This window comes from Phyllobates terribilis, unplaced genomic scaffold (genome assembly GCF_046119375.1).
Source record: "Phyllobates terribilis strain yellow unplaced genomic scaffold, ASM4611937v1 Scaffold_1__5_contigs__length_1240528914, whole genome shotgun sequence".
Lineage (NCBI taxonomy): Eukaryota > Metazoa > Chordata > Amphibia > Anura > Dendrobatidae > Phyllobates > Phyllobates terribilis.
The window spans coordinates 1,063,591,655-1,063,607,055 of NW_027362761.1; positions in this window are offsets into that span (position 1 = coordinate 1,063,591,655).

The window sequence follows — 15,401 nt, forward strand, 5'->3', positions numbered from 1 at the left end:
CTTTTGCTTGGAAGGCATAGGCAAAGACTATGGGAGACCCACTCCCCAATAATGGGAATAATGTTTTTAATATGCTGTACTGAATGGCTCTTGTAAGGGGCATTAAAATTGTCTTGTTAAGCTACTGTGACCTCCACGTCTCTTCCAAGGGTCATTGATATTGTCTTTTTATTCCACTGTGACCTCCACGTCTCTTCCAAGGGGCATTAAAACCATCTCGTAAAGCTACTGTGACCTCGACCTCCCTTCCAAGGGGCATTAAAACCGTCTTGTTAAACCACTCTGAACTACACGTCTCTTCCAAGGGGCATTAAAATCGTCTTGTTAAGCTACTGTGACCTCCACATCTCTACCAAGGGGCATTGATATTGTCTTTTTATTCCACTGTGACCTCCACGTCTCTTCCAAAGGGCATTGATATTGTCTTTTTATTCCACTGTGACCTCCACATCTCATCCAAGGGGCATTATAACCATCTCGTTAAGCTACTGTGACCTCCACGTCTCTTCCAAGGGGGATTAAAACCGTCTTGTTAAACCACTCTGAACTCCACGTCTCTTCCAAGGGGCATTAAAATCATCTTGTTAAGCTACTGTGACCTCCATGTCTCTTCCAAGGGGCATTGATATTTTTTTTTATTCCATTGTGACTTCCACGTCTCTTCAAAGGGGCATTGATAATGTCTTTTTAAACCACTGGGACCTCCACGTCTCCTCCAAGTGGCATTAAAACCGTCTTGTTAAACCACTCTGAACTCCACGTCTCTTCCAAGGCGCATTAAAATCGTCTTGTTAAGCTACTGTGACCTCCACATCTCTTCCAATGGGCATTAAAACCATCTTGTTAAACCACTCTGAACTCCACGTCTCTTCCAAGGGGCATTAAAATCGTCTTGTTAAGCTACTGTGACCTTCACGTCTCTTCCATGGGGCATTGATATTGTCTTTTTATTCCACTGCGCCCTACACCACTCTTCCAAGGGGCATTGATATTGTCTTTTTATTCCACTGTAACCTCAACCACTCTTCCAAGGGGCATTGATGTTGTCTTTTTATTCCACTGGGACCTCCACCACTCTTCCAAGGGGCATTTATATTGTCTTTTTATTCCACTGGGACCTCCACATCTCTTCCAAGGGGCATTAAAACCATCTTGTTAAACCACTCTGAACTCCATGTCTCTTCCAAGGGGCATTAAAACCGTCTTGTTAAGCTACTGTGACCTCCACGTCTCTTCCAAGGGGCATTAAAACCGTCTTGTTAAACCACTCTGAACTCCATAGCTCTTCCAAGGGGCATTGAAATGTTGTTTTTAATTACCTCTAACCTCCACGTCTCTTCCAACGGGCATTGCATTTCCTCCTAATTTTAGTCAGCTTTTGCTTTCAATGCATAGGCAAACACTAAGGGAGATCCACTCCCCAATAATGGGTAGAAGGTTTTTAGTACGCTGTAATCCACGTCTGTTTCAAGGGGCATTGCAGTTCCTCATAATTTTTGGAAAGCCTTCCATTCACTGTTTAGGCCAACAGTGTACAGGAGACCCAGTTGCTATAAATGGAAAAAACGGTTTAGTTAAGGCCCTCTGACCTCCATGTCACTTCCAAGGGGCATTGGAGTGCCTCAAAATTTTTGGTAGGTATTGCACTCACTGTATGCCCTATAACTGTGTAGCTGAACCGCTCCTTTTGGTACAGAAACATATCCTACAAGACATGTGTGGTTGACTGGCCTGATATTGATGTGAATTTTCGCTGTTCCTCCTGCTCTTTCTCCTTTGCCACCACCTCATCATTCATCACCTGAAGCTTTGTTTTAACGGGAGTCATAGAACTGGGATAGTAGCAGGAAAACATCCAGCAATCCTCGGAGGAGGTAGGATATGCGCCAAAACGCTGACCCCCTCAGGCCTAGCCGCTACTACATACATGTGCTTGCATTCAAAGGAACAGAAAGCTAAGGAGATGGATGGCCTCATGAGCATGAATAATTTACTCGTTGTGTAAGGCCCACAATCCTCTATGTCTATGTCAAAACCAGGGGAGGAGTCCTGAGGAGATAATTTGCATATTCCCACTGCATTTTGGGGTAAGTGAAGAGTCTCCGCGAGCTCAAAGAACACTGGATTTTGGCTGTTGGAGCTGAAAAGAGGACATCGGTAAACCAGGGGAGGAGTCCTGAGGAGATAATTTGCATATTCCCACTGCATTTTGGGGTAAGTGAAGAGTCTCCGCGAGCTCAAAGAACACTGGATTTTGGCTGTTGGAGCTGAAAAGAGGACATCGGTAAACCGCTTTTTTCACTGTTTTCAGAACATTAACAATAAGAACATGGAAGAGTCCAGGAGCCATTTGGTGAGCTGCATATCCTGCTACATGTTCACAGACTTGCCAGTGGAAAACCCAAACTTCACATGCCAGAAATGCAAGCTTGTGTCCCTGTTGGAGGAAAAGTTGCGAAATCTAGAAGAGAGGTTAACTACCTTGAAAATCATTAAGGAAGGTGAAGAGTTCTTAGACAGAGCAGAATTATCTCTTCATGATTCAGAAAGAGAAGAAATTCGAACTGCACCTGACGAAACAGAGGAATGGAAGCATGTGACCCACAGAAGCAGGAGGATCGAGAGGCAGTCAGCACCCATACTGCTCAGGAACCAGTACCAGGCTCTCACGCAGGAGAACCATGAAGAAATACAGCAAAATAAGACTTTGCCAGCAATGAATAACCTTGTATGCCCTCAGAATCCTCCTGGATGGAGAAAGAAGAATGTTGTGAAGAAAAAACGGAGAGTGGTGGTCATGGGGGATTCCCTGTTAAGAGGAACAGAGGCCGCTATCTGCAGACCAGACATAACCTCAAGAGAAATGTGCTGTCTTCCAGGAGCAAAAATTAAAGATGTGTCTGATAGGATATCAAGACTCTTCAGACCTACAGATCACTACCCATTCCTGCTAATACATGTGGGGACAAATGACACCGCAAGAAAGGACCTGGAAACCATCTGCAGTGACTTTGAAGACTTAGGCAAGAAAGTGAAAGAATTGGGAGCGCAGGTGGTCTTCTCATCCATCCTCCCAGTGGATGGCCATGGAACAATGAGGTGGAATAAGATTCTACAGGTGAACAACTGGCTACGTCGATGGTGCCGTCAACAAGGATTTGGATTTCTGGATCACGGAATGAATTACCTATACGATGGACTACTTGCTAGAGATGGGGTGCACCTTACGAAGACTGGAAAACATGTATTTGGAAGTCGCCTTGCTACACTCATCAGAAAAGCTTTAAACTAGAACAATGTGGGAAGGGAAGCAAAAGGCCAGAAAAAGCCATACAGCTGACAAATACTATTGAGATCTCTGCTACTGGAAGTGGAAAGGAAGAACAAAGACAAAACAATTTAAATAATAAAAATATGGGAGGAAGAGAAACCAATCACAAACTAAAATGTTTTTATACAAATGCACAAAGCATGGGCAACAAACAAGGAGAATTGGAACTACTAATGCAGGAAAAGGAATATGATGTCATTGGAATCACTGAAACTTGGTGGGACGATACACATGATTGGAATAAAAGGCTAAAAGGATACAACTTATTTGCAAGAAACAGACTTGATAAACGAGGAGGAGGTGTTGCATTGTATGTTAGAAAAGTGTATATCTGCACAGAGATTGAAGCTTCAGAGACTGGGAGTTCTGTGGAAACTGTTTGGGTAAGAATACAAGGAGAGAACAACGGAAAGGACACCATTGTAGGCATTTAGTACAGGCCACCTGGGCAAGCTGAAGATATGGATGAACTCTTTATGTATCAAATGACCAAGTTCTCCAAAAAATATGACGTAGTGGTCATGGGAGATTTCAACTATCCAGACATTTGTTGGGAATCTCTCTCAAGTAAAACTAACAGGTCAAGCAAATTCTTATCCTCTCTTGCTGACAACTTTATCTTCCAAAAGCTAGGGGAGAAAACAAGGGGATCTGCTACTTTGGATCTAATCCTTATAAACAGGGAGGAAATGGTTGAGGAGGTAAAGGTGGCTGGGACCCTAGGAGGCAGCGATCATGCTATTATAGAATTTTGGATAACTAGAGGAGGAAGACATGTGAAGACTCAAACTTCAAGGTTAGATTTTAGAAAGGCAGATTTTAAGAGACTCAGAAAGAGAATAGGAGGGATCCAATGGCTGGATGTCCTTAAGGACAAAAATGTCCAGGAAGGATGGGAAATTTTTAAAAATGAAATTCTCAAAGCACAATCGTTAACAATCCCGAAAAGTAGGAAGAATGGGAAGCATTTAAGGAAACCAGGATGGATGAACACAGAACTTAAACACATGCTAAAAAGAAAGAAAGAAATGTTTATTAAATGGAAAGAGGGAGGCATATCTAAAGAAGATTATAATGCAGTCTGCAGATCCTGTAGGGCACGTATCAGGTTAGCTAAAGCTGACAATGAATTAAGGCTTGCAAGAGATGCCAAAAGCAATAAAAAAGGATTTTGGGGGTATGTCAAAAGTAAAAGAAAAGTCAAAGATGCTATAGGATTTTTACAGGATGAAAATGGAGAAATGGTAAGAGAGGATGTTGAGAAGGCCGAACTTTTTAATTCCTATTTTGCATCTGTTTTCTCTCAGAAAGAAAATGTAACATCAACTGATCTTCACTGTCCTTTTAAAGGAATAGAGGAATCCAAGTTATCTGTAAACAGAAAGATTGTGAGGGAATATTTAGCTAACATAAATGAGTTCAAGTCTCCAGGTCCAGATGAATTACACCCCAGAGTACTGAAGGAGATCGTAGAAGAAATTTTAGAACCACTCTCCATAATCTTTGAAAATTCTTGTAGAACAGGAGAAGTCCCAGAAGACTGGAGAAGAGCAAATGTTGTTCCTATCTTCAAAAAGGGGAAGAAGGTGGACCCAGGGAACTATAGGCCGGTGAGTCTGACTTCTATACCAGGAAAGATCTTTGAACAAATTATTAAACAACATGTATGTAAGTACATGGATAAGAATGAAGTGATTAACCAGAGTCAGCATGGGTTTGTAACTAACAAGTCATGTCAGACTAACTTAATTTCCTTCTATGACAGAATCACTGACTGGGTGGATCAGGGAAATGCTGTAGATATAGTATATCTTGACTTCAGCAAAGCATTTGACAAAGTATCTCACACCATCCTTATTGAAAAAATGACCAAGTATGCAATGGACCAGGCAACTGTTAGGTGGATTCATAACTGGCTTAGTGATCGGACTCAAAGGGTGGTTGTAAATGGCTTCACATCCAGCTGGATGATTGTCTCAAATGGGGTACCACAGGGCTCCGTCCTGGGACCTGCATTGTTCAACATCTTTATCAATGATTTAGATGAAGGAATTGAGGGTAAACTGATTAAATTTGCTGATGACACAAAGCTAGGAGGGATAGCTAATACTAGAGAAGAGAGAGAGAGGATTCAAAAAGACCTAAATAAACTGGAGCAGTGGGCAGCAACCAACAGAATGGTTTTTAACAGGGAAAATGCAAAGTACTACATCTGGGCAATAAAAATGAAAAAAGCATATACAGAATGGGAGGAATAGAGCTAAGCAACAGTACATGTGAAAAAGACTTAGGTATACTAATAGATCATAGACTGAACATGAGTCAACAGTGTGATGCAGCAGCAAAAAAGGCAAATACAATTCTGGGATGTATTAACAGAAGCATACAGTCTAGATCACGTGAAGTCATTATCGGTCTTTACTCCTCTTTGGTCAGACCTCATCTGGAATACTGTGTACAGTTTTGGGCACCACATTTTAAAAAAGACATAGACAAACTGGAGCAAGTTCAGAGAAGAGCGACCAGAATGGTGACTGGTCTGCAAACCATGTCCTATGAGAAACGGTTGCAGGATTTGGGAATGTTTAGCTTGCAAAAAAGAAGACTGAGAGGAGACTTAATAGCTGTCTACAAATATGTCAAGGGCTGTCACATTGTAGAAGGATCATCTTTATTCTCATTTGCACAAGGAAAGACTAGAAGCAATGGGATGAAACTAAATGGGAGGAGACACAGATTAGATATTAGAAAAAACTTTTTGACAGTTAGGGTGATTAATGAGTGGAACAGGCTGCCACGAGAGGTGGTGAGTTCCCCTTCAATGGACGTCTTCAAACAGAGGCTGGACAGACATCTGTCTGAGATGATCTAGTGAATCCTGCTTTGAGCAGGGGGTTGGACCAGATGACCCAGGAGGTCCCTTCCAACTCTACCATTCTATGATTCTATGATTCTATGATTCTATGACGTGTTGCATCCCAGTGTCCAACTGTGTCCCGGCTTTCACAATATTAACCCAGTGTGAAGGCATCAGTGAGAAGGACCATCCCTGGCCACATTCACTTTTCCACGTGTTTGTGGTAAGGCTGTCCTTCCCACTAAATGCAGTGGGGAGGGCACAGGTAATGTTTTGGTATGCGTGCTTGTGTATAAGGCGAATCGGGACAAATAGGGGCGGCTGGGGACCGTTTATGGACACCCGGCCTCCCCCAGTCGGTTGGGGACCGTGTGTGCACTCGGCCGCGGGGCGGCTGGGGACCGAGTATGGACACCCGGCCGCCCACTTGCTGCTGGGGACCAAACGTGGACACCCGGCCGCCGGGCAGCTGGGGACGGAGTATGGATACCAGGCCGCCGACGCAGCCATGACATGGTGGCCAGATTCCGCCTCCACATGCCTAAAAGGCCCAATTTCAAGTGCAAGCAAGCAGTATGGTACTGCAGCCTGGGGGTGGGTGGGTGGCAGGCTGCATACTTGCGCTTGCATTGCAAGGAATGGGGGAGGTACAATTGAACACTGCCCTGGGACAAGGACTTGAGCAGGGATAGTTGCAAGTCTGCAACGACAGGTGCAGGGCGGGAGGCATCTTCGCATGTGCCATGAATAGGGGGTTGGCGTGAACACACTACAGCGGAATAGGCTGTCCTTCCCACTAAATGCACTGGGGAGGGCACAGGTAATGTTTTGGTATGCGCACTTGTGTATAAGGTGCACCGGGACAAATAGGGGCGGCTGGGGTCCGACTATGGACACCCGGCCGCCCCCTGGTGGCTGGGGACCGAGTGTGGACACCCGGCCGCCGGGCGGCTGGGAACTGATTATGGATACCAGACCGCCGACGCAGCCATGACATGGTGGCCAGCATCTGCCTCCACAAGCCTAAAAGGCCTCATTTCAAGTGCAAGCAAGTTAGCAGTATGGTATTGCAGCCTGGGGGTGGGTGGGTGGCAGGCTGCACACTTACGCTTGCATTCCAAGAAAACAAAGCAGATGCAAACTTCTATCATCATCATCATGCTCCTCACCTTGGCACTCTCAACTCCTCTGATGGAGAAGCCAGGGCCCACCGGAGTAGTCTGGTTGTCTGGTGGGCTCGTTTAATGCTGCCCTAAAGCAGGCCAGGCTAAGAAAGTGTGGGGAAGGTTACCAGGACAAATTGTGGCGGCAGGAGACAGAGCATGGACACCTCGCTGCCGAAGCAGCCATGAGGTATTGGCCAGCTTTGGCCTCCTCCAAACTAAAAGGCCCCATTTCAAGTGCAAGCTAGCAGTATGATATTGCAGCCTGGGGGTGAGTGGGTAGCAGGCTGCACACTTACACTTGCAATCCAAGAAAACAAAGCAGATGCTAACTTCTATCATCATCATCATGCTCCTCACCTTGGCACTCTCAACTCCTCTGATGGAGAAGCCAGGGCCCACCGGAGGAGTCTGGTTGTCTGGTGCGCTCGTCCAATGCTGCCCTAAAGCAGGCCAGGCTAAGAAAAGTTTGGGGAAGGTTACTGGGACAAATAGTGGCGGCTGGGGACTGAGTATGGAGACCTCGCTGCCGAAGCAGCCATAAGGTAGTGGCCAGCTTCGGCCTCCTCCAAACTAAAAGGCCACATTTCAAGTGCAAGCTAGCAGCCTGCGGGTGGGTAGGTGGTTGGCTGCATATTTGTGCTTGCATTGCAATGAATGGGGGAGGTACAATTGAACACTGCCCTAAAACAAGGACTTGCATGGGGATAGTTGCAAGTCTGCATCTTCTGATGCGGCAAGGATCACTTCTGATGGGCACACTTTAAGGCAGTAACCTGGGTGTCAGAGATGCTTCCAGGGGTCTTCCCCATGCTGTTCCCATGTCTTTTCAGCACTGTATGCATGTGTCACACAGCACATGGCCAGATAAGGTTGTAAAATGTTAAAATGACATTTCCTGGTGAATGCATTTGTCACGGTTGAAAGCAATACAAAAGTGCAAAAGAGCATTAAAAAATGCTACTTGTGAACATAGCCCAAGGTGTGGAGGAGTATTTCTGTTTTTGGTTATTTATTTTACCTTTTACACAAGTCTTTACCCTGGAAAGGAAGTTCCTTAACATATTTCACAGGAAAACCGTTTCAGTTTCGTTTTTGAACGTTTTATTGTGAGCCCGTTAAAGTGGCTTAATACTTCTGACCACGTTGTTGACAGCAGTGACCTGGGGGTCAGAAATGCTTCCTGGGGCGATCCCCATGCTGTCCCCATGTCATTTGAGCACTGTCACTATCATTTTGGGCACTTTTTAGGCTTTCTACAGACTGCCGCCGCAAAAATGCTCTTGTCTCCCATAGACTAACATCAAATAAATCTCATAATAAAAGTCCAGAAAGTACATAAAACTTGGACATCCATGGTTGAAGGTATATACTGTAGAACAATCAAATTCATGGTATCTAATGAGTCCAATAGTTAATGAGCATAGAGGGTAATATAAGAATACAGTTATGTACATATGCATCTCAATCCATAAATCACAGTATTAAGCTCAATTATAAACCCAATGTAGCTATGAACTATTTGAACTTAATTCTATTAAAGTAATAATAGTAGCAATAACTAAGGGAAATCCTTACCCACAGCACCACAGGGATGTGCCTACCCCAGCATACGTTTCGCTTGTTGCTAGTGTCACTATATAAATGTATATCTTGAATGTACACACCTTAAAATAATTTACATCACTGTAAGTAGATTATCTCTTCTATAATAAACATTTATATTATTAACATTTAGAAAGTGCAACTGATCTTTTAAACACGTATTTCCTCTTTTCTAATTTCATATGTTTTGCACATATTTTGCTTAGCACTCTATGAATAAACAAGTGCATTAAGATTTTTTGGTATTTGATTTAGATCACATAGATTCTTAAGAAGTCATCTTTCGACCCATCCTCCTTGTCCAGCTATTTACTTTTCTCATTATTCTCTTTTGCCTTAAATTTCTTGAACAGTATGACTATCTCAAACTGTTTTCCACCTGTAATCTAACTCTCTATTTGACCAGCTACCGTCTGGTTTCTGACCCCACTACTCAACTAAATTTGTATTAACTAATGTCTCTAATGTTGATTACCAAAACCAAACAACATTACTTTGTGCTCCTTCGCCTAGACTTGTTTTTTGCCTTTGACACAGTTGTTTTAAAAAACAACTCATGGCCTGTATTCAAAGATTTGACCATTTCCTGGATCTACACATCCTTTATCAACCACACATTTAGTTTCTTCCAATTTCACACTACCTTCTCATCTCACCCTGCCTCCAAATTAGTGTCCCTCAAGGCTATCTACTGGAACCCTTACTCTTTCCAATATTTAAAATTATAGTCTGAGTTAGCTCAAAAAATCTAATGGTCCTCAGAACCACTTTTAATTTTCAAATTTACATCTCTGGGTCAGATATTTCTTTACTATCCAGAATTCCAGAGTGTCTTTCAACTATATTCACTTTTTTCTTATTCCAGTTTCTAAAAATCGACATGAAAAAGTAAATTCATTGTCTTTCCACCATGTCACTCAAACGCCAAATCATATCAATCATTGTTAAAAGTTGCCTACTTTCCCTAGTTTTAGTCTCCCAAGTCTGATGGCTCAGAGTTACCAACTATGACAACATAAGTGTGTGCATGCTCTTGTTTCCTGCCTAGATTACTGCAAAACTATCCTATGTTACCTCCAATCAAGCACCCTCTAATTCTTCCAATTCATCCTTAACTTTGCTGCCAATATAATACAAATCTTGTATCCTGGTGCCCATTCTCCTGCTGGTAAGTGAAACTGTAGCCATGTGGCATTAGGTCTGTTCCAGTGTGCCAGAATTATTTGGTCACTGTGAGTTAGGAGACATATAATACATTGAGTGTTCTAATGTGCATACACTGAAGACTGATAAATGTGCATTGCACTTTGTACTTTGCTGCCATCTACTGGTCAATGTATCTGAATGAAAGTTGAGGATTCAATCTTTTCATAAAAGGCTACTACAAAAACAGATGGCAGGAGCCTCCTATCTCAGTGCTGACACACATCCTGTAAGCTGGTACAAACCATTCCTGTCTAATCTTGTCAAGGAAGAGGAAAGAAGCAGTACTGCTCCCAGAATCTATTCCAGTCCATGCTGAGGGGACATCATTCTCCAAATAATTGTCTCCACAAAGGAGTGAACTTTATACCATAGGTGGGGAACCTCAAGCCAGTGGGCCATTTACGGCCCTCAATGACCTTTTATCCAGTCCCAGTGCAGATTGTCAGGGACCACAGTGCTTGGGCCGGCAGCTGTATGTTGACAGCCACCGGTCCATTAATTTCTTTCTTCTTGCTTTGTTAGCACGTGCACGCAGCCACGCGCACGCTGTGTTCACTACTGAACACTGAGGCTTGTGCAATGAAAGATTACGCCCTGACATCAGTGTTAGTGTCAGGACGTACTTTGTGGGTGTGCAATTTGTACGGCCCCCAAAGGATGGTATAAATATCCAAATGATCCTCAGCTGAAAAAAGATTCTCCACCTCTGGTTTATACAGTCAGGAGAGATAAGGCTGAAAAAAATCACACTTTTTCTATGCTCTTCCAGCGGGAACCAATGTAACATAACTTCCACACCATGAACTGTGCCTGCCCTACCCCCTGCAACTAAAACCGCGAGTACTTCCTTACTACTAGTGAGTCACCATGGGGAACAAACTCATGAAGGTCCCTCCATTAGCAACTTATTACTGGACTGTGTTTTCTTATAACAATTCCTCCAATTGCAAAAGAGGTGAACTGTACTCCAGTCTCCTTGAGAGACCCTAAAACTGCTGCACAACAAGGAAACAAAACCTCCTTTCATGCGCAAAAACTGAATGTATAATATACTGTGAACTACATACACTGTGCCTTTAAGAGGCTGTAATCTATTATTTTCTTCAGTAAAGAAACGCTATGCTTGTAAGTTCACACGTTTGTCTGATTGCTTGTAATTACGTGATGGGTGATTTAGAACCTGCACCCAGACATCATCTCTACAGGAGTGCCCCAGGGTTGTGCAACCTACCGCTATTGACTCGAAGGAAGTGGTTAGGTGTCCAGCAACCCATTTCAGCTATGATGACATTACCATCCGCTGCCAGGGGAGCTACATGTTACAGCTTGTCCCTCTGCAACATCTGGCGCTTTCAACGTGGCTCACCTCACCTCTCCCATGTTATTCTTCTGCCTTCTCTCTCTACCCATCTCTTTACTTGCTAGCCACTGTCTAAAGAATTCAGTTCAAAATACTAATAATGTCAAGAAGGTCATTCCCAACATGTCCCTGCCATACATCTTTCACCTTAATTCCTGCTACCTCCCCACAAATGCCAGTTCTCACAAGATCCCATTCATTTTTTTCATTATGTGTGTTCCTTACGCAACCATATTCAATATATTTTCTGGGATTTTCCTGTACTCTAAAACTTGCTAACCCAACTTATCAGATACTCTTCCCCCTTTGAAATCTTCAAACCCAACTTGAAAATTCATCCTTACAGGAAAGCATTCAACCCACGATAACTATGATGCTGCTACGACACTGCTAATATCTGACGCTTCTACCTTTGCCCATTTTCTCTTTACCCCTTCCCTATCTACTGTAAATCCTCACATGCATGGTCCTCTCTCCCATTGTACACTTTTGTCGCTTACTTAGTTATAATTAGCCATACTTGCTCTGTACCTTGTTTGTATTGTTAACTGATTGCTACATATTGTAAGCCCTGTATTCATGTGTACAGTGTACTGAATTCAAAGGTGCTTTAAAATAAATAATTATAATAGTAATCCTCTGAAATGTCTGTTTAACCCTGATTGCTTCCATTTCCCATTTCTCTTAATTTTCCAAGTACTCACCTTGTTCTTACAGTATAATTTGCTATTCCAGAAGAACATTGATATTCATAATCATATAAAGTAGATATAAAAAGTATAAACACCCTTCTTGCTTTTATCATGTGAAAACTTTTCTTTTTTTTTTACTTTATTAATTTCATCCATAATCTGTACAACTTGAAAACTAAATTGAAATCTTATTGGGAGGAAAAAGAAAAATAAAGAATTCAAATAATTTGGTTGCCTAAATATGTACATCCTTAAACTAATTGTCTGTGGAAGTACCCTTTGAATTATGACAGCAATCAATTGGTTTGGGTAGGAGTCTATCAGCATGGCGTGTCTAGAATTGGCAATTTTTGGCCACTCTTCCTGAATAAAGACAGATAGTCACTAGTGATGAGCGAGTATGTTTTGTTAACCCTTTCGCTGAGTATACTCTGCCGAGCACCGAGTATTTATAGCGTGCTCGGGCTTTAAGTTTTCGTAGCTCCGTGAACATGATTTGCAACTGTTTGACAGATGTAATACATGTGAGGAATGCTGGAAAAACAGGCATTCCTCACATGTATTAGATGTGTCAAACAGTTGCAAATCATGTTCACGGAGCGAGGAAAACTTAAAGCCCGAGCACGCTATAAATACTCGGTGCTCGGCCGAGTATACTCGGCGAAAAGGTTAACAAAACATACTTGCTCATTACTAATGGTCACTAGTGATCAGCGAGCACTAAAATGCTCGGGTACTCATTGCTCGGGTTGAGCAAATTGGAATACTCGGGTGGTCGACCTGAGCAACGAGCCCAATGTAAGTCTATGGGAAACGCAAGCATTTTTCAGGCGGCTCCACCCGGCGGTCTGCAGAGGGCCTAAAAATTGCCCAAATCGATGGGAACAGAGCTCAAATGACATGGGAACAGCAAGGGGAAGACCCCTGGAAGCATTTCTGACTCCCAGGTCACTTTTGTCAACAACGTTGTCAGAGGTATTACGCCACTTTTACGGACTCACAATAAAACATACCAAAACGAAACCAAAATGGATTTTCCTGGGAAATATGTTAAGGAACATCCTTTCCATGACATGTACAATGTATATAAAGCAAAATAAATAACCAAAAACAAAAATACTCCTCCACACCTTGGGCTATGTTCACACGTAGCGTTTTTGATGCGTTTTTGCACTTTTGCATTGCTTTCAACCAAGACAACTGCATTCACCATGAAATTTCATTTTAACATTTTACAACCTTATCTGGCCATGTGGTGTGTGACACATCATCAGACACATCCATACAGTGCTGAAAAGTCATGGGAACAGTATGGGGAAGACCTCTGAAAGCATCTCTGACTCCCAGGTCACTGCCTAAAAGTGTGCCCATCATAAGTGATCCTTGGCGTATGCGAAGATGCCTCCCGCCATGAACCTGTCACTGTCCACGTCCTTATCCCACTGCAGCGTTCAGTTGTCCCTACCCCATTCCTTGGAATGCAAGCGCAGGTATGCAGGCAGCTACCCACCCACCTACAGGCTGCAATATTATACTGCCAAATTTTTGACAGCTGCTTGCACTTGAAATGTGGCCTTTTAGGCTCAAGGAGGCGGAAGCTTTTCATAACCTCATGCCGGCGGCAGCCGGGTGTCCGTACTCGGTCCTCAGCCGCCACTATATTTCCAGGTATCGCTTCACCCTTCCACAAGCACGGGTCCCACAACATTACCCGTGCCCTCCCCAGTGCAATTACTGGGAAGGACCGCCTAACCACAAACACGTGGACAGGTGAATGTGGCCAGGGACGGTACGAAGACAGTCCACAACTTTTTTTGCTGACAGTTGTATTTAGCTCGGTGAAAGGACTGGCATAGAGGGAAACCCTATCTACCCTGCATGTCATTTCTCACAGGAAGTCCTGTAATGCAGCTTGTTGCAGAAGCAATGTCAGCCCATCCAACATCAACTCACCCTTGTTGGTGGTGCTTTGACACACACACATTTTTCTTTGCGCATTTAAATTCTTGAATACAGAGTTGGACAATGGCCTGATCTGTAATGAAGTTTGAGAAATAACATGCATAAGCATTGCCGATCCACATTAAAAAAGCAGCCATAGAATGTCTGGGAACCTTTCCCACACTTTATTTAGCCAGGGCTGCTTTTCAGCAGGGTTGGACGGGCCCACCAGAGAACCAGAGACTCCTCCGGCGGGCCCTGGCTTCTCCTTCAGGAGAGTTCATAGTGCCGAGGTGAGGCCATGGTGATGATAGAGACCACCATCTGCTTAATTTTTTGTTACTTGGAATGCAAGTATGCAGCCAGCCACCCATCCACCCACAGGCTGCAACACTAAACTGCCAAATTTCTGGGCAGCTTTCTGCACTTGAAATATGGCCTTTTAAGCTCGTGGAGGCGGAAGCTTTTCACAACCTCATGCCGGTGGCGGCCGGGTGTCCCTACTCGGCCCCCAGCCGCCACTTTATTTCCCGGTATCACCTCCGCCTTCCACAAGCACTGGTCCCACAACATTACTGTGCCCTCCCCAGTGCACTTACTGGGAAGGACCGCCTAACCACAAACACGTGGACAGGTGAATGTGGCCAGGGACAGTACGGAGCCAGTCCACTACTTTTTTTGCTGACTGTTGTATTTAGCCCAGTGAAAGGACTGGCATAGAGGGAAACCCTATCTACCCTGCGTGTCATTTCTCACAGGAAGTCCTGTAAAACTGTTTTCACTTGAAATGTGGCCTTTTAGGCTCATGGACGCGGAAGCTTTTCACAACCACATGCCTCATGCCTCGTGTCCATACTCAGTCCCCAGCCGTCACTATTTCTCCCGGTATTGTCTCCGTCTTCTACAAGCGAGGGTCCCTGAACATAACTGCTGGTACTTTTCTGTGGGAATTTGCTTGCCTCCTACCAGCCTTGAATATTTCCAGCAAACTATGGTTCGACGCCATGGTATTAGTGTGGCGCCCCTGAGGGTTCGGTCACCACAAAGGTATTGCATCTCATCCAGAGGTGTGGTATCTCACTCTCAGGTAAGGAAGGAGTATGGCTCAGGAGCCTAACACCTGCATTCACTACACCACATTTCCGGGGGACAGGGCGAGATTGCTCCTACGGGAGAGCACAGTCCCTGATCCCTGGCTGGAGTGGGGAGGAACAACTTAGAGAGGGGGAACTATGTAGTGGATGGG